We start from the raw sequence: 17,623 nt of genomic DNA, 5'->3' as shown, positions 1-17,623 counted from the left end.
GAGGGTGCGCGTGCGGTCCGGCGGGCCGGCCGCGTGGCGAGGACCAGCCGGCGGCACGTCCAACGCCACGGGCGTCGCGGCCGCCACGAGCTCGGGGCCGCCAGCCCCTCCTGCGGCCGCGCGACCTCTGGGCCGTCCGCCCTCGCCTCCACCTGCCGCCCGCGGTAAGGCCACCTGAGAGTCGGAGTTGCCTCGTAGGGCGGGTTCATCTCTTGGCCTCTGGCTTGGTTGGGTCGAATGGGGAGACGTGCGCGAGGGCTCGGCAGCGCGAGGGCCAAGCCGGCCGAGGCCACTGGAGCGTTGCTCGCGCTTGTCGGGCCGGACGTCGCACGGGCTGCGTCCTCTTTCCAGCCTGGGCCGGGCCGCCGGGCCGTCGGGTGCCTGAAGGAAGGAAAGAGGATGCCTGCAGAGAGGCAGAAGGGGCGGTTCTGCGGAGGCGCGTGGCCCGGACCCGTGCCCGGCCCCGCGCGGGTCGAGGCGCTCCCCTCGGCCGCTTGGCCGCCGCCGGCCGAGCCCTGAGCCGTCCGCACGTTGCTGAGGAGTCGCGGAGACTCCCGCAGCGGGCCCTGTGGGGTTTTCCTCAAGCCAGGGTCGTGGGGGCGGGGGCAGGTCTCCCCGGCCTCCTCAGGGGCGAGCCGAGGCGCCTTGGGAGCCGCCTGCCGCCAGCCAGGCCCCTGAGGGTGGCCAGGGCGTCAGGCGCCTTCTGGAGGATGGCGCCGAGGGTCCCTGTTCCTTCCTCACGGCCCGGTCCAAGCGGGCCTGAGGAATAAGCCTCCATCCCTGCTGTCTGGCCTTTGTCAGACGCGGCACCCGGCTCTGCGGCTCCCCGGAACGACAGCGGCTCCCGCCCCCCGGAGCAGGCGGCTGCAGCGGCGCAGCAGCAGGCCGCGGGCAAGGTAAATGGCGCGGTCTCTCTTCTCTCGCGACTCTTTGTGGAAGCGCGGCCGCGCGCTGCAGCAGCCCGGCCTGGCCTGCGCGGCGCTTCGTGTGTCCCGTGGCACGGCGACCGGGTCATCGCCCTTGGCGCCAGCGCCATCCTTCCCCCAGGCGCCTCCGGCCCCCCGCCCTCTGGGCTCTCACCGTTGCTGGCGCCCCCAAGGCCCCCGGTGCTCCCGGGCTGAGGACGGCAGGGCTCTCCCGCCGCCGCGTTTCGGGCGCTGCCACTCGGAGCCTGACACTTAAACCCCACGCTGAGGTCTCCTGGAGCAGCTGGCCGACTCCGGCCCGAACTCCTAGACGTGGCGTTGCTCTGGCCGTGGCGCCTTGGCTCCTCTCCTGGTGTGGCTCGGTGGGGGGAGCCGGCCGGGGACGTCTGCCGTCGTCCTCCCAGGCGAGAAACGCCGGAGGCCACCCCTCCCAGTTGCCCTCGGGTGCGGGTGCTGTGTGCCACGTGCCACGTGCGGTGGGCTACGCCCGGGGTGGGGGGGGGGGGCGGCGGAGTTCCTGCCGCTGCCGCCTGTGCTGGCCGGCGTGCCCTCCCCGGGTCCCTCCCGCGCTAGCTTGGGTGAGGATCTGCTGAATGGCCAGAGCTGGGCTGCGTGCGGGCGGCGGTGGACGGGGGCCCTGAAGGAGGGAAGAGTGAGGGTCAGGAAGGTCCTGCAGGACCGAGTCCCAGCAGAGGCCTTCCCCCGGGTTGCCGGGGAGGCGGTCCCGTGGTGTCCCGGGGCGGCGTTGGAGCCGGGCGCGGGGCGTGCCCTCCTCAGCCCAGCCGTCCCGGGGTTTTCCCGCTGAGATCGCAACGCACGCAGCACGCTTGTGTTGGCCGTGTGGTTCGGAAGGCTCCCCTCGTGTTGGCGTCGGGCGCAGCCCGCGCGCCTCTGCCGGGGGACTTGGGAAGCGGACTCCCCTGCGAGCGCCGAGCCCCAGAGCGGTGCGCTGGGCCTGGCCGAGCTTGGCAGGTGCCCGCGTTCCTCTCAGAGCACGCTGTCCCCGTGGCCCTGCGGGAGCCCGGGAAGGGCCCCCGTCCCGGGAGGCCGTGGCGCCCGTGGGCAGCCGCTGCGCAGAGGAGACGACCCCTTGGCGAGGGAGGGCCGCAGAGGCGGGGCACGGGCCGTGGAAGGGCTGGCAGGCAGAGCCCGGCCCCAAGGAGGAGCTCGGCTTCCAGAGCTGGGGCGTGGGCTTTTCCGTCCGCGTCCGTGCTCCTCTCTCTTCTGGAGGGGGAGCCAAGCAGCTTCAAGCTTCTGGGGTGGCGGCGGTGGGGAGGAGGGCGGAGGGCGGCCCCCTGGCCCGACATGCCCGTCTGCCTGGCACCTGCCCCTGCCTTCGCTGGGCGTGGCCTCTGCCGGCCCTGTGTGGGACAGGGGCCCTTGCTCTTCTGCTTTGTCGGACACAGGCGGGGAGGTGTGGCGCCGGTGGCCCCTGCCCGTGGTGGGGTGTGGGTTGCGCGCCCGGCCGGGCGGGCCCGCGGTGGCGGGGCTGGAGTGGTCTGGCCCTGCTGCCGCTTCCCCTGGCACCTGGCGGAGGGGCGGGAGCCGGGTGGGGTGCTGGGCCCTGCTTCCGTGGGTTTCAGCTCTCGTTGGTGCTGGTGCTCGCGTGGGCCACGTCACCCTCCCTTCACCCTTGTATCGCGCAGGTGAGCGTGCGGTCCGGCGGGCCGGCCGCGTGGCGAGGACCAGCCGGCGGCACGTCCAACGCCACGGGCGTCGCGGCCGCCACGAGCTCGGGGCCGCCAGCCCCTCCTGCGGCCGCGCGACCTCTGGGCCGTCCGCCCTCGCCTCCACCTGCCGCCCGCGGTAAGGCCACCTGAAGAGTCGGAGTTGCCTCGTAGGGCGGGTTCATCTCTTGGCCTCTGGCTTGGTTGGGTCGAATGGGGAGACGTGCGCGAGGGCTCGGCAGCGCGAGGGCCAAGCCGGCCGAGGCCACTGGAGCGTTGCTCGCGCTTGTCGGGCCGGACGTCGCACGGGCTGCGTCCTCTTTCCAGCCTGGGCCGGGCCGCCGGGCCGTCGGGTGCCTGAAGGAAGGAAAGAGGATGCCTGCAGAGAGGCAGAAGGGGCGGTTCTGCGGAGGCGCGTGGCCCGGAGACCCCGTGCCCGGCCCCGCGCGGGTCGAGGCGCTCCCCTCGGCCGCTTGGCCGCCGCCGGCCGAGCCCTGAGCCGTCCGCACGTTGCTGAGGAGTCGCGGAGACTCCCGCAGCGGGCCCTGTGGGGTTTTCCTCAAGCCAGGGTCGTGGGGGCGGGGGCAGGCTCCCGGCCTCCTCAGGGGCGAGCCGAGGCGCCTGGGGAGCCGCCTGCCGCCAGCCAGGCCCCTGAGGGTGGGCCGGGCGTCAGGCGCCTTCTGGAGGATGGCGCCGAGGGTTCCTGTTCCTTCCTCACGGCCCGGTCCAAGCGGGCCTGAGGAATAAGCCTCCATCCCTGCTGTCTGGCCTTTGTAGACGCGGCACCCGGCTCTGCGGCTCCCCGGAACGACAGCGGCTCCCGCCCCCCGGAGCAGGCGGCTGCAGCGGCGCAGCAGCAGGCCGCGGGCAAGGTAAATGGCGCGGTCTCTCTTCTCTCGCGACTCTTTGTGGAAGCGCGGCCGCGCGCTGCAGCAGCCCGGCCTGGCCTGCGCGGCGCTTCGTGTGTCCCGTGGCACGGCGACCGGGTCATCGCCCTTGGCGCCAGCGCCATCCTTCCCCCCAGGCGCCTCCGGCCCCCCGCCCTCTGGGCTCTCACCGTTGCTGGCGCCCCCAGAGGCCCCCGGTGCTCCCGGGCTGAGGACGGCAGGGCTCTCCCGCCGCCGCGTTTCGGGCGCTGCCACTCGGAGCCTGACACTTAAACCCCACGCTGAGGTCTCCTGGCACGGCCTGGCCGACTCCGGCCCGAACTCCTAGACGTGGCGTTGCTCTGGCCGTGGCGCCTTGGCTCCTCTCCTGGTGTGGCTCGGTGGGGGGAGCCGGCCGGGGACGTCTCCCCGTCGTCCTCCCAGGCGAGGAACGCCGGAGGCCACCCTCCCAGTTGCCCTCGGGTGCGGGTGCTGTGTGCCACGTGCCACGTGCGGTGGGCTACGCCCGGGGTGGGGGGGGGGGCGACGGCGGAGTTCCTGCCGCTGCCGCCTGTGCTGGCCGGCGTGCCCTCCCGGGTCCCTCCCGCGCTAGCTTGGGTGAGGATCTGCTGAATGGCCAGAGCTGGGCTGCGTGCGGGCGGCGGTGGACGGGGGCCCTGAAGGAGGGAAGAGTGAGGGTCAGGAAGGTCCTGCAGGACCGAGTCCCAGCAGAGGCCTTCCCCCGGGTTGCCGGGGAGGCGGTCCCGTGGTGTCCCGGGGCGGCGTTGGAGCCGGGCGCGGGGCGTGCCCTCCTCAGCCCAGCCGTCCCGGGGTTTTCCCGCTGAGATCGCAACGCACGCAGCACGCTTGTGTTCCCCTGCGAGCGCCGAGCCCCAGAGCGGTGCGCTGGGCCTGGCCGAGCTTGGCAGGTGCCCGCGTTCCTCTCAGAGCACGCTGTCCCCGTGGCCCTGCGGGAGCCCGGGAAGGGCCCCCGTCCCGGGAGGCCGTGGCGCCCGTGGGCAGCCGCTGCGCAGAGGAGACGACCCCTTGGGGGCGCGGCGGGCCGCAGAGGCGGGGCACGGGCCGTGGAAGGGCTGGCAGGCAGAGCCCGGCCCCAAGGAGGAGCTCGGCTTCCAGAGCTGGGGCGTGGGCTTTTCCGTCCGCGTCCGTGCTCCTCTCTCTTCTGGAGGGGGAGCCAAGCAGCTTCAAGCTTCTGGGGTGGCGGCGGTGGGGAGGAGGGCGGAGGGCGGCCCCCTGGCCCGACATGCCCGTCTGCCTGGCACCTGCCCCTGCCTTCGCTGGGCGTGGCCTCTGCCGGCCCTGTGTGGGACAGGGGCCCTTGCTCTTCTGCTTTGTCGGACACAGGCGGGGAGGTGTGGCGCCGGTGGCCCCTGCCCGTGGTGGGTGTGGGTCCAGCCGGCCGGGCGGGCCCGCGGTGGCGGGGCTGGAGTGGTCTGGCCCTGCTGCCGCTCCCCTGGCACCTGGCGGAGGGGCGGGAGCCGGGTGGGGTGCTGGGCCCTGCTTCCGTGGGTTTCAGCTCTCGTTGGTGCTGGTGCTCGCGTGGGCCACGTCACCCTCCCTTCACCCTTGTATCGCGCAGGTGAGCGTGCGGTCCGGCGGGCCGGCCGCGTGGCGAGGACCAGCCGGCGGCACGTCCAACGCCACGGGCGTCGCGGCCGCCACGAGCTCGGGGCCGCCAGCCCCTCCTGCGGCCGCGCGACCTCTGGGCCGTCCGCCCTCGCCTCCACCTGCCGCCCGCGGTAAGGCCACCTGAAGAGTCGGAGTTGCCTCGTAGGGCGGGTTCATCTCTTGGCCTCTGGCTTGGTTGGGTCGAATGGGGAGACGTGCGCGAGGGCTCGGCAGCGCGGGCCAAGCCGGCCGAGGCCACTGGAGCGTTGCTCGCGCTTGTCGGGCCGGACGTCGCACGGGCTGCGTCCTCTTTCCAGCCTGGGCCGGGCCGCCGGGCCGTCGGGTGCCTGAAGGAAGGAAAGAGGATGCCTGCAGAGAGGCAGAAGGGGCGGTTCTGCGGAGGCGCGTGGCCCGGAGACCCCGTGCCCGGCCCCGCGCGGGTCGAGGCGCTCCCTCGGCCGCTTGGCCGCCGCCGGCCGAGCCCTGAGCCGTCCGCACGTTGCTGAGGAGTCGCGGAGACTCCCGCAGCGGGCCCTGTGGGGTTTTCCTCAAGCCAGGGTCGTGGGGGCGGGGGCAGGTCTCCCCGGCCTCCTCAGGGGCGAGCCGAGGCGCCTGGGGAGCCGCCTGCCGCCAGCCAGGCCCCTGAGGGTGGGCCAGGGCGTCAGGCGCCTTCTGGAGGATGGCGCCGAGGGTCCCTGTTCCTTCCTCACGGCCCGGTCCAAGCGGGCCTGAGGAATAAGCCTCCATCCCTGCTGTCTGGCCTTTGTCAGACGCGGCACCCGGCTCTGCGGCTCCCCGGAACGGACAGCGGCTCCCGCCCCCCGGAGCAGGCGGCTGCAGCGGCGCAGCAGCAGGCCGCGGGCAAGGTAAATGGCGCGGTCTCTCTTCTCTCGCGACTCTTTGTGGAAGCGCGGCCGCGCGCTGCAGCAGCCCGGCCTGGCCTGCGCGGCGCTTCGTGTGTCCCGTGGCACGGCGACCGGGTCATCGCCCTTGGCGCCAGCGCCATCCTTCCCCCCAGGCGCCTCCGGCCCCCCGCCCTCTGGGCTCTCACCGTTGCTGGCGCCCCCAGAGGCCCCCGGTGCTCCCGGGCTGAGGACGGCAGGGCTCTCCCGCCGCCGCGTTTCGGGCGCTGCCACTCGGAGCCTGACACTTAAACCCCACGCTGAGGTCTCCTGGCACGGCCTGGCCGACTCCGGCCCGAACTCCTAGACGTGGCGTTGCTCTGGCCGTGGCGCCTTGGCTCCTCTCCTGGTGTGGCTCGGTGGGGGGAGCCGGCCGGGGACGTCTGCCGTCGTCCTCCCAGGCGAGAAACGCCGGAGGCCACCCCTCCCAGTTGCCCTCGGGTGCGGGTGCTGTGTGCCACGTGCCACGTGCGGTGGGCTACGCCCGGGGTGGGGGGGGGGGCGACGGCGGAGTTCCTGCCGCTGCCGCCTGTGCTGGCCGGCGTGCCCTCCCGGGTCCCTCCCGCGCTAGCTTGGGTGAGGATCTGCTGAATGGCCAGAGCTGGGCTGCGTGCGGGCGGCGGTGGACGGGGGCCCTGAAGGAGGGAAGAGTGAGGGTCAGGAAGGTCCTGCAGGACCGAGTCCCAGCAGAGGCCTTCCCCCGGGTTGCCGGGGAGGCGGTCCCGTGGTGTCCCGGGGCGGCGTTGGAGCCGGGCGCGGGGCGTGCCCTCCTCAGCCCAGCCGTCCCGGGGTTTTCCCGCTGAGATCGCAACGCACGCAGCACGCTTGTGTTGGCCGTGTGGTTCGGAAGGCTCCCCTCGTGTTGGCGTCGGGCGCAGCCCGCGCGCCTCTGCCGGGGGACTTGGGAAGCGGACTCCCCTGCGAGCGCCGAGCCCCAGAGCGGTGCGCTGGGCCTGGCCGAGCTTGGCAGGTGCCCGCGTTCCTCTCAGAGCACGCTGTCCCCGTGGCCCTGCGGGAGCCCGGGAAGGGCCCCCGTCCCGGGAGGCCGTGGCGCCCGTGGGCAGCCGCTGCGCAGAGGAGACGACCCCTTGGCGAGGGAGGGCCGCAGAGGCGGGGCACGGGCCGTGGAAGGGCTGGCAGGCAGAGCCCGGCCCCAAGGAGGAGCTCGGCTTCCAGAGCTGGGGCGTGGGCTTTTCCGTCCGCGTCCGTGCTCCTCTCTCTTCTGGAGGGGGAGCCAAGCAGCTTCAAGCTTCTGGGGTGGCGGCGGTGGGGAGGAGGGCGGAGGGCGGCCCCCTGGCCCGAGATGCCCGTCTGCCTGGCACCCGCCCCTGCCTTCGCTGGGCGTGGCCTCTGCCGGCCCTGTGTGGGACAGGGGCCCTTGCTCTTCTGCTTTGTCGGACACAGGCGGGGAGGTGTGGCGCCGGTGGCCCCTGCCCGTGGTGGGGTGTGGGTTGCGCGCCCGGCCGGGCGGGCCCGCGGTGGCGGGGCTGGAGTGGTCTGGCCCTGCTGCCGCTCCCCTGGCACCTGGCGGAGGGGAGGGAGCCGGGTGGGGTGCTGGGCCCTGCTTCCGTGGGTTTCAGCTCTCGTTGGTGCTGGTGCTCGCGTGGGCCACGTCACCCTCCCTTCACCCTTGTATCGCGCAGGTGAGCGTGCGGTCCGGCGGGCCGGCCGCGTGGCGAGGACCAGCCGGCGGCACGCCCAACGCCACGGGCGTCGCGGCCGCCACGAGCTCGGGGCCGCCAGCCCCTCCTGCGGCCGGGCGACCTCTGGGCCGTCCGCCCTCGCCTCCACCTGCCGCCCGCGGTAAGGCCACCTGAAGAGTCGGAGTTGCCTCGTAGGGCGGGTTCATCTCTTGGCCTCTGGCTTGGTTGGGTCGAATGGGGAGACGTGCGCGAGGGCTCGGCAGCGCGAGGGCCAAGCCGGCCGAGGCCACTGGAGCGTTGCTCGCGCTTGTCGGGCCGGACGTCGCACGGGCTGCGTCCTCTTTCCAGCCTGGGCCGGGCCGCCGGGCCGTCGGGTGCCTGAAGGAAGGAAAGAGGATGCCTGCAGAGAGGCAGAAGGGGCGGTTCTGCGGAGGCGCGTGGCCCGGAGACCCCGTGCCCGGCCCCGCGCGGGTCGAGGCGCTCCCCTCGGCCGCTTGGCCGCCGCCGGCCGAGCCCTGAGCCGTCCGCACGTTGCTGAGGAGTCGCGGAGACTCCCGCAGCGGGCCCTGTGGGGTTTTCCTCAAGCCAGGGTCGTGGGGGCGGGGGCAGGTCTCCCCGGCCTCCTCAGGGGCGAGCCGAGGCGCCTGGGGAGCCGCCTGCCGCCAGCCAGGCCCCTGAGGGTGGGCCAGGGCGTCAGGCGCCTTCTGGAGGATGGCGCCGAGGGTCCCTGTTCCTTCCTCACGGCCCGGTCCAAGCGGGCCTGAGGAATAAGCCTCCATCCCTGCTGTCTGGCCTTTGTCAGACGCGGCACCCGGCTCTGCGGCTCCCCGGAACGGCAGCGGCTCCCGCCCCCCGGAGCAGGCGGCTGCAGCGGCGCAGCAGCAGGCCGCGGGCAAGGTAAATGGCGCGGTCTCTCTTCTCTCGCGACTCTTTGTGGAAGCGCGGCCGCGCGCTGCAGCAGCCCGGCCTGGCCTGCGCGGCGCTTCGTGTGTCCCGTGGCACGGCGACCGGGTCATCGCCCTTGGCGCCAGCGCCATCCTTCCCCCCAGGCGCCTCCGGCCCCCCGCCCTCTGGGCTCTCACCGTTGCTGGCGCCCCCAGAGGCCCCCGGTGCTCCCGGGCTGAGGACGGCAGGGCTCTCCCGCCGCCGCGTTTCGGGCGCTGCCACTCGGAGCCTGACACTTAAACCCCACGCTGAGGTCTCCTGGCACGGCCTGGCCGACTCCGGCCCGAACTCCTAGACGTGGCGTTGCTCTGGCCGTGGCGCCTTGGCTCCTCTCCTGGTGTGGCTCGGTGGGGGGAGCCGGCCGGGGACGTCTGCCGTCGTCCTCCCAGGCGAGAAACGCCGGAGGCCACCCCTCCCAGTTGCCCTCGGGTGCGGGTGCTGTGTGCCACGTGCCACGTGCGGTGGGCTACGCCCGGGGTGGGGGGGGGGCGACGGCGGAGTTCCTGCCGCTGCCGCCTGTGCTGGCCGGCGTGCCCTCCCGGGTCCCTCCCGCGCTAGCTTGGGTGAGGATCTGCTGAATGGCCAGAGCTGGGCTGCGTGCGGGCGGCGGTGGACGGGGGCCCTGAAGGAGGGAAGAGTGAGGGTCAGGAAGGTCCTGCAGGACCGAGTCCCAGCAGAGGCCTTCCCCCGGGTTGCCGGGGAGGCGGTCCCGTGGTGTCCCGGGGCGGCGTTGGAGCCGGGCGCGGGGCGTGCCCTCCTCAGCCCAGCCGTCCCGGGGTTTTCCCGCTGAGATCGCAACGCACGCAGCACGCTTGTGTTGGCCGTGTGGTTCGGAAGGCTCCCCTCGTGTTGGCGTCGGGCGCAGCCCGCGCGCCTCTGCCGGGGGACTTGGGAAGCGGACTCCCCTGCGAGCGCCGAGCCCCAGAGCGGTGCGCTGGGCCTGGCCGAGCTTGGCAGGTGCCCGCGTTCCTCTCAGAGCACGCTGTCCCCGTGGCCCTGCGGGAGCCCGGGAAGGGCCCCCGTCCCGGGAGGCCGTGGCGCCCGTGGGCAGCCGCTGCGCAGAGGAGACGACCCCTTGGCGAGGGAGGGCCGCAGAGGCGGGGCACGGGCCGTGGAAGGGCTGGCAGGCAGAGCCCGGCCCCAAGGAGGAGCTCGGCTTCCAGAGCTGGGGCGTGGGCTTTTCCGTCCGCGTCCGTGCTCCTCTCTCTTCTGGAGGGGGAGCCAAGCAGCTTCAAGCTTCTGGGGTGGCGGCGGTGGGGAGGAGGGCGGAGGGCGGCCCCCTGGCCCGAGATGCCCGTCTGCCTGGCACCCGCCCCTGCCTTCGCTGGGCGTGGCCTCTGCCGGCCCTGTGTGGGACAGGGGCCCTTGCTCTTCTGCTTTGTCGGACACAGGCGGGGAGGTGTGGCGCCGGTGGCCCCTGCCCGTGGTGGGGTGTGGGTTGCGCGCCCGGCCGGGCGGGCCCGCGGTGGCGGGGCTGGAGTGGTCTGGCCCTGCTGCCGCTCCCCTGGCACCTGGCGGAGGGGAGGGAGCCGGGTGGGGTGCTGGGCCCTGCTTCCGTGGGTTTCAGCTCTCGTTGGTGCTGGTGCTCGCGTGGGCCACGTCACCCTCCCTTCACCCTTGTATCGCGCAGGTGAGCGTGCGGTCCGGCGGGCCGGCCGCGTGGCGAGGACCAGCCGGCGGCACGCCCAACGCCACGGGCGTCGCGGCCGCCACGAGCTCGGGGCCGCCAGCCCCTCCTGCGGCCGGGCGACCTCTGGGCCGTCCGCCCTCGCCTCCACCTGCCGCCCGCGGTAAGGCCACCTGAAGAGTCGGAGTTGCCTTGTAGGGCGGGTTCATCTCTTGGCCTCTGGCTTGGTTGGGTCGAATGGGGAGACGTGCGCGAGGGCTCGGCAGCGCGAGGGCCAAGCCGGCCGAGGCCACTGGAGCGTCCTTGCGCTTCTCGGATCAGTCGTTCCCATGGACTGCGTCCTCTGTCCATCCTGGGCCTGCCCGCTGGGCCCTTGGGTACGGAAGGAAAGAGGCTGCCTGCAGAGAGGCAGAAGGAGATCTTCTGCGGAGGCCTGTGGCCCCGAGACTCCATGCCGGGCCCTGCGCAGGTTGAGGCGGCCCCCTCGGGCACTTGGCCGCCGCTGACCGAGTCCTGAGCTGTCCACAAGCTGCTGAGCAATCCCCCGGACTCCGGAAGCAGCCCCGGGGGCGTCTTCCTCAAGGGCGGTGGTGGATGGCTCTCCCTGGCAACTTAGCCAGTGAGCTGAGGCCTGTTTGTATCCATTTCTCTCTGATCAGTGCACTGATGGTTGGAATGATCATCAGACTCTTCCTAGGATGGCTCTTAGGCCCCTTGTTCCTTCCTCAGGGTCTTGCTAGAGGGACCACTTCTCCTTTTCTCCTGTCTTGGTTTTTCTCAGATGTGGCACCTGTTGCGGCTTCTCATTTTTTGGACGACGTCTGCCCCCTGGTAGAGGATGAGATGAAGCAGCAGGACGTTGGCGAGGTAAATGCTGGGGTCTTTTTCTATTGCAATTGTTTCTGGAAGCGTGCCCCTGTGCTGCAGCAGCATCTTCTTTCCTCCTTCAGGCTTAGTGTATTCCATTGCAAGTGTACTGTGTCATTGACTTTAGTGCTAGTAAAAAGCATTTCCTGGGAGCCGGAAGCCTCCTCCCCTCTCAGCTCTCATCTTTTCTGACCCAGAAGCCTTCAGTGCTTCTGGGCTGAGGACTGCAGGGCTCTCCCACAGTGTTTCTGTCACTTCCACTCGGAGGATGACACAACACCCACTGAAGTCTCCTGGCACAGCCGACTCCTTACCTAACTCCTTGCCATGGTGTTGTTCTGGCTGTGGTTTTTCATTCCTTGTCTGGTTCAGGTTAGTTGGTGAGCCGTTTGTGAACTTCCTCTGTCCTCCTCCTAGGCAGGAAACGCGAGACCCCCATCCCTCCAATTTCATACCGGGTGCTTTGTGCTGTTAGCAATTTTCCTAGATCGCGGGCAACGTCACAGTTCTTGCCGGTGCCATCTCTGTTGGCCAGTGTGCTCTCCTGCGTCCCTCCTGTCGTACTCTAGGTCAGGATCTTCTGAATGGCCTGAGCTGCCTTGTTTTCCGGAAGGGATGGACTGGGCACTGAAGACAGGAAATTTGAACTTCAGGAAAGTGCTGTATGAACTCTTCCCTCCTGTGTCCTTTAGCTTCAGTGTCCAAAAACTAATTATTTTCTTTCCAAAAATATCTATTCTTTTGAAATTTGTCTTGACTATTTCTGTCCTGTATTAAATTGTTTACTTTATTTAATAATTTCCTGTTTATTTTTTCAAGTTTTTTCTCATTTTGAGGATAAACAATTAGATAGTCATCTGTTGGTGGAAAAGAGTTGAGTGTATAAATTTCCTGGCAGAATTTTACATCAACTGTAATGAAATGTTTTAATTCATTTCTCATTTTACATCACCGTCACTACGTTGTTCCGTTTTTTCATCTAAAATGTTTGAGGTTCACATATTTTCCTGCAAGATTGACTCCTTTCTTTATCCTCTTTGAATCAAATGTAACTTCACTCCTTTTTATTTTCTCTCCTTCTCATGTAACTGGCCTAACTCTCTGACATCCTCCTTTGCCATTTTATGAGTGGTTTGAATATTTCTCGACCATCAACTTTCTTGGCATCTTGAAATCTTATATCTCGTCTATAATCGACTGACACTATCAACAAGACTGCTAGAAGTAGGGTCAGGAATACATACTCCTCATTGAGCCTGGGATGCATATTTCAGAACATCACCCAAAGACAAGCCTATCTAGGAAAGGGTTCGTGTGTTTTCAGTTGTGCTAGGGATGGTAGGATCATGGGTGGAAGTATGACTCTGTCACTGTCTTTATGTGGGTACCATGCTGACACATGACAAAGCCGTCACAGTGATCAGTGATGTAAGCGGTGAGTTCCTTACTGAATATCATTGTGTTAATGGCCAATGCGGCTTCCCTCAGCATCATCCTGCCCATGGAGGGCCTGGGGTAATGAGGATCCCAACAGTCCCTTCCCACAGTTCAGTCAGAACCAACTGAGTCTTTTAGGGCCAGGAAGGAAGTCTCCTAGCCCCCACACCACCAGGGCCATGAGAGTTGTGGCCGCCATCCCTTCCAAGATGGACGAAGCTTCCCAGGACCTTTCTGCTCACCTCTGAGAAGGAGGCCTGTCCTAGGGAGCAGGTGTGGATCTGGTCAGGCCTCTTTGCTTCATAACATGCGAGATTGACACCTGACCCTTCTAAGTCAGCGCCTTTCCGATACCTACTATGGGGCTTTAAGAATGGTTAGTGGTTACTTTGGAGGAGCATACCGAGTGGGAGCGGCATGGGGAGCCAGCTAGGCAGGTGGAGATGACCTGAGCATCTTGATCTGGTAGATGGCTCCACAGAGGAATGCACGTGTAAAAGTTTTATCAAGCTGTTTTAAAAGACGTGTGCAATTTAAAATGTGTATTTTTATCTCAATTAAATATTTTAAGAGAATTTTTCTAAGGATGGGAAGAGAACAAAGTAGGTAATGCTTAAAAGCAAGTGGTTCTAGTGGCAGTGGTTGCAGAACCTTATGAATATACTGAGAACCACCCATTATACACCTAAAATGGTAAATTTTATGGTATTTGAATAATACCTCAACTAAAAAATTCCAACCCAAAGTGACTGTGTGATCTTTGCAAGTGGTTTAGCTTCTCTAAGCCTCACATCATTTATCTTAAACTCAGCTGTTGTCTTAAAATGGCAGAGAAGAGAGAACAGATATTGGCGACAATTGCTGTCTTGGCTCTAAATGGCCTGGAAGGTTGGACCAAGCCCACCTCTCCGATGACTCTCGGCATCATAACCCCCTGCTCCGTAGTCTGTGCACGAACTTTCTGAGAGTTCCTCTAGTGCGACCTGCTCCCTCCGCCCAGGACGCCCCCTCACCTGGTGAACTCCTGTTCAGCCTTCAGGTCTCAGGGCAAGCAGGGCTTTCTTAGGGAAGGCTTCCTTGATGCCTAAAAAAAGTTAATTTCCTTTAAAAATGTATCTTCACAGAATCCCAGCCCTTCACTTCAGAGCAGTCACGTGTTTCTTAACAGCGGGGATACATTCTGAGTAATCCGTCGTTAGGCAATTTTGTCATTGTGCAAACATCATAGAGTGCACTTACACAAAGCTAGATGGTATAGCCTACTACACACCTAGTCTATACAGCACTGTCCTTATGGAATATGTGGTCCATCGTTGACCAAAACGTCATTATGCGGCACATGAGTGTATTTCAGTTTGTGGCTATATTTTTATTAGAATATTATTAGGTTAAATCTTTTGTTCTGCTATATATAAACACCATGAGTCAGGGGTTGTGTGTTTTGGCTTACCATGATGTCCTTTGTGTAGAAAAGTGTAGGTTTTCCATCAATATTCATTGAATGGATGAATGAATCGGAAACCTGGACACAGAGATGCAGAGGCCCTTTTACAAATTCTTTCAGCTGTTCCTTACCAGACTTGGAATCTACGCCTCAGCACTTCTAGTTCAAAGTATCAGCAGATCTATGTTTTTAAAATGTTTCAAAGTATCAGAAATGTTGACCTTGTTCACACTTCCATGTGCCACCTGGCTGCACATTAGAGTGGCATCTTAATGCACCAGAAAACCCATGCACTGAGGTACTAATATGATAGGAAATGTAGGAGGCAATCTTCAGCTTTAGAAAGGAAAATCATCCTAGGAAAACCTCATTGACTGTATTAAAATTACAGTCCACGTGCCAGAAAACATATGGCATGAACTTTAGAATGAAACAGGCATTAATTCAGCCTTGAGGCCCCAACACTAGCTATGCGGCACTGGACAAATTACTTCCCCATTTTGAGTCTCCGTTTTCCTTCAGAGAAACTGGGAATAGTAACTGTCTACTTTCTAAGTTTGTTATGAAGTTTAAGTGCAATAAAGTGTAAAAATGAAGAACGTAAGTTACCTGGGAGCAGGGACGATGTTTGTTCTCTGCTGTATCCCCAAGACCTTGAATCATGCCTGGCACGTAGCAGGCACTTAATATTTGTTGAACAAAGATTTTTCAGTCTTGGAGGGAGTTCAGAAAGAGGGACGGGAAAGATTTTTAAAATAGCATAGCTTTTAAAGAAAAGGTCACGTTATCCTACAGCACCAAATTCCCTTTTATATTTAGGAAATTGAGAGTCTTTTTTTCTTTTTTCTAAAACATGCTGATACAATGGGGAGTAGGATGCAGAATTTGCATGAATGTTTCAGGTAAAATTGGAGGCTTCCAATAGATTTCACGCTGGAGGAAGCTGCTTGAGCCAAGCCTTAGAGCTCGGGGAGGCCAGAACATTGCCCTCCTCCCTCACCAGAGGCAGTGAGATGAGCAGCTCTGGGCAGCATATGAGTCTTATATCTCCTAGCATGGAATGCTCAGGTCTTCATGTTTTGGGCCCATGACCAAGCCAGGTCGCAGTTATCTGGCTCCCTGTGACAGTTATCCTCCATGCCAAGGGAAGATGTGACCCTCCAAAACATGAGACTTGAGGACCTGGGTCCCCCGTGCCTGGCATCTGCTCAGAAATCTTAAAGGAACTGTTGATCCTCCAGGTATCTCATGGGGCCAGCAGAAGTGGAGAATGCCCTGGCGGAGCTCTCAGCTTGCCTAGCCCCACAGGCCCAGTTTGAGGGGAGGGGAGGATGAGGACACAGAGGTCATCATGTCTGTGTGTGGGCGCTGGGAAGGCAGGTGCAGGGGAAACTTCCAGGCCATGTCAACCCAGCCTTGGAGGTAGGGTGGGGTAGAGGTGGGAGGTGGGGGGGCGGGGGACAGGGGCAGGGTGCCCGCCAGTTGGTGTGCATGTGCACTTACACTGTGTGGTCACCAGGAGGCACTGTGGCCTCATCTGTGACTGAAACTGCTGCTGGTGCTGGTGCTGCTGATGACATCCAGTACTTAATGAGCTCTTATGTGCCCCCTCATCTATCCCTTACAGCAACCTAATGAGTTCAGGACTCTTATTATACCCTTTTTATAGATAAGGAAACAGAGGCCTAAAGAAGTTAAATAAGTTGCCCAGATGCCACAGCGGTGGAATCAGAATGGAGATCTAAGCAGTCTGGCTCCAGAGCATGCATTCATTGACTCTACAGGTGTTAACTGAGCATCTTCCGTATATGAGGCTCTGTGCAATTAATAATGTAAAAATAATAAATCACCAATACTTCTTAAATACCCACTGGCCTTCAGCCAAAAACATACAATAATAGTAAATATGGATATAGGAAAAAATGTATACATAGGAAAAATGATAGGAATAATGATAAATTTAAACTAGCCAGATGTCTCATATGCATTATCTCATGGAATCTTTACAGAAACCCTGTGAAGAATGAACCTTACTGCCCCCATTTCACAGAGAAAGAAACTGGGGTTAAGAGAGCTTAAGTAAGTTTCCACGGTGTAGAGTGGAGATTGGAAGTCCTGGGACTTGAGCCAGGTCCCATCCTTTCCCAAAGCCGCCATGCGCTTAACCACTGTCGGCTCAAAAGTCAACTTCTCTTTCCTTTCCTTCATGAACATTTACTTTTCAAACCATATAAGTGGTTGGCACTCAACCTGAGCCCCCCATCTGGTTCTGCGCTGCAGGGGCTGAAGGCGTTTATTGTCCTTACCCCGTAGTTCCCGTCCCAGGACTGAGACCAGCTCACCAAGGAGCAGCAGCAGCACGTGAAGTCAGGGACAACCCCATAAAGCATCTGAGGAAGGTGACAAGCGCTAATGGATGGGGCTGGTCCCCCTGAGTGGTTCACAGTGCTCTGCTCCCCAAATCTCATAGGATAACAGAGTGAAGGTTAGGTAGCCAACAGTACTAGCCTTTTCCTCTGGAGGAAAAGCAGTATTTAGCACAGGCTGCTAACAGGAGGGGCCTTTGGTTGTATCATTATGGCCTTTAATGGCTGCACACTTTCAAGGCACTGGTTTCTAAAGGACAGATGCCCCTGGGAGATGCTGCTGCTGATTATGTTGAGCACGGGGCCTCAGCACATGACTTCTTCTTGTCCTTATTACAGTCTTTGGACACAGGCATGGACATTCTCATTTTAATGAAGGAAACCAGCTCAGTGTCACACAGCTGGAAAGCAGCACAGCTGGGTCTTGAGCCCAAGGCTCCTGGCCTGGCCTTCAGGAGCCATGAAGGGCTCCCCTGCATGGGAGGCTCACACTGGCTTTGCGGAGCAAGCGCTTCCTTGGCTGCAGGAAGGATATCCCCTGTTCCCGGCCCCCAACCTCTGTCACTTCTCCTTCTCCCCCTCGTCCCTGCTGGAGCTATGATCAGGGTGACCCTGGCGCCCTTCATGGAAGTCCCCAGTCCCTTACAGGCTGGGCCTCTCTTCCGTTCACTTCTAGGCTGGTCTGACTTCCACACCTTCTGTACTGGTCTCTCCTTGTGTAACCAGGTCAGCCCACCTCTGGGGTTCTTTAGGCAGCCAACAGCATCTAAACAGAATTTCATGTGCACTATTGTTTTGTTGTCCTTGTTTTGTTTTTAATCATTTCTTTATATTTATGGTAAAAGACATGGATTTTCTGCTATAACAGTGATAGAATATTTCCTGTTTGCTATAAATTTACATAATAATAAAAAGTGGTGGGATTTAAAGCAATGATTTTAAGCTGCCATGGGCCTGAATGAGTTGGGGAAACTGTGCACAATCATGCAGAACAGCACCTCAGGGAGCTCAGGACGGGGCCCAGGAGAGATGATCTCCAGTGGGGTTTGTCCTAGTCACCTGGGTCCCTGGGCCCCTGCCCGCCTATGTGGCTCTCCCCACCCATCACTCCTGGTGCTGCCAAGCTCTCTGGGTGTTGTCCCCAGTCCCCCCCAGGAGAGAAGCTGATGAACTTTCTCTCTTAAAATGCTCAATTTCCTGGAAATCGGGAGATCAATCATGAGAGTCAGCTTGGATTTTCCCCCACTGAGGTTTGTAAGGTAAAGCCATGCTAACAGGTAGCAGGGTGACAGATAAGTGACATG

This window comes from Equus przewalskii, chromosome 12, assembly GCF_037783145.1.
Source record: "Equus przewalskii isolate Varuska chromosome 12, EquPr2, whole genome shotgun sequence".
Classification (NCBI taxonomy): Eukaryota; Metazoa; Chordata; class Mammalia; order Perissodactyla; family Equidae; genus Equus; species Equus przewalskii.
Note: the sequence above shows the minus strand (reverse complement) of the source record.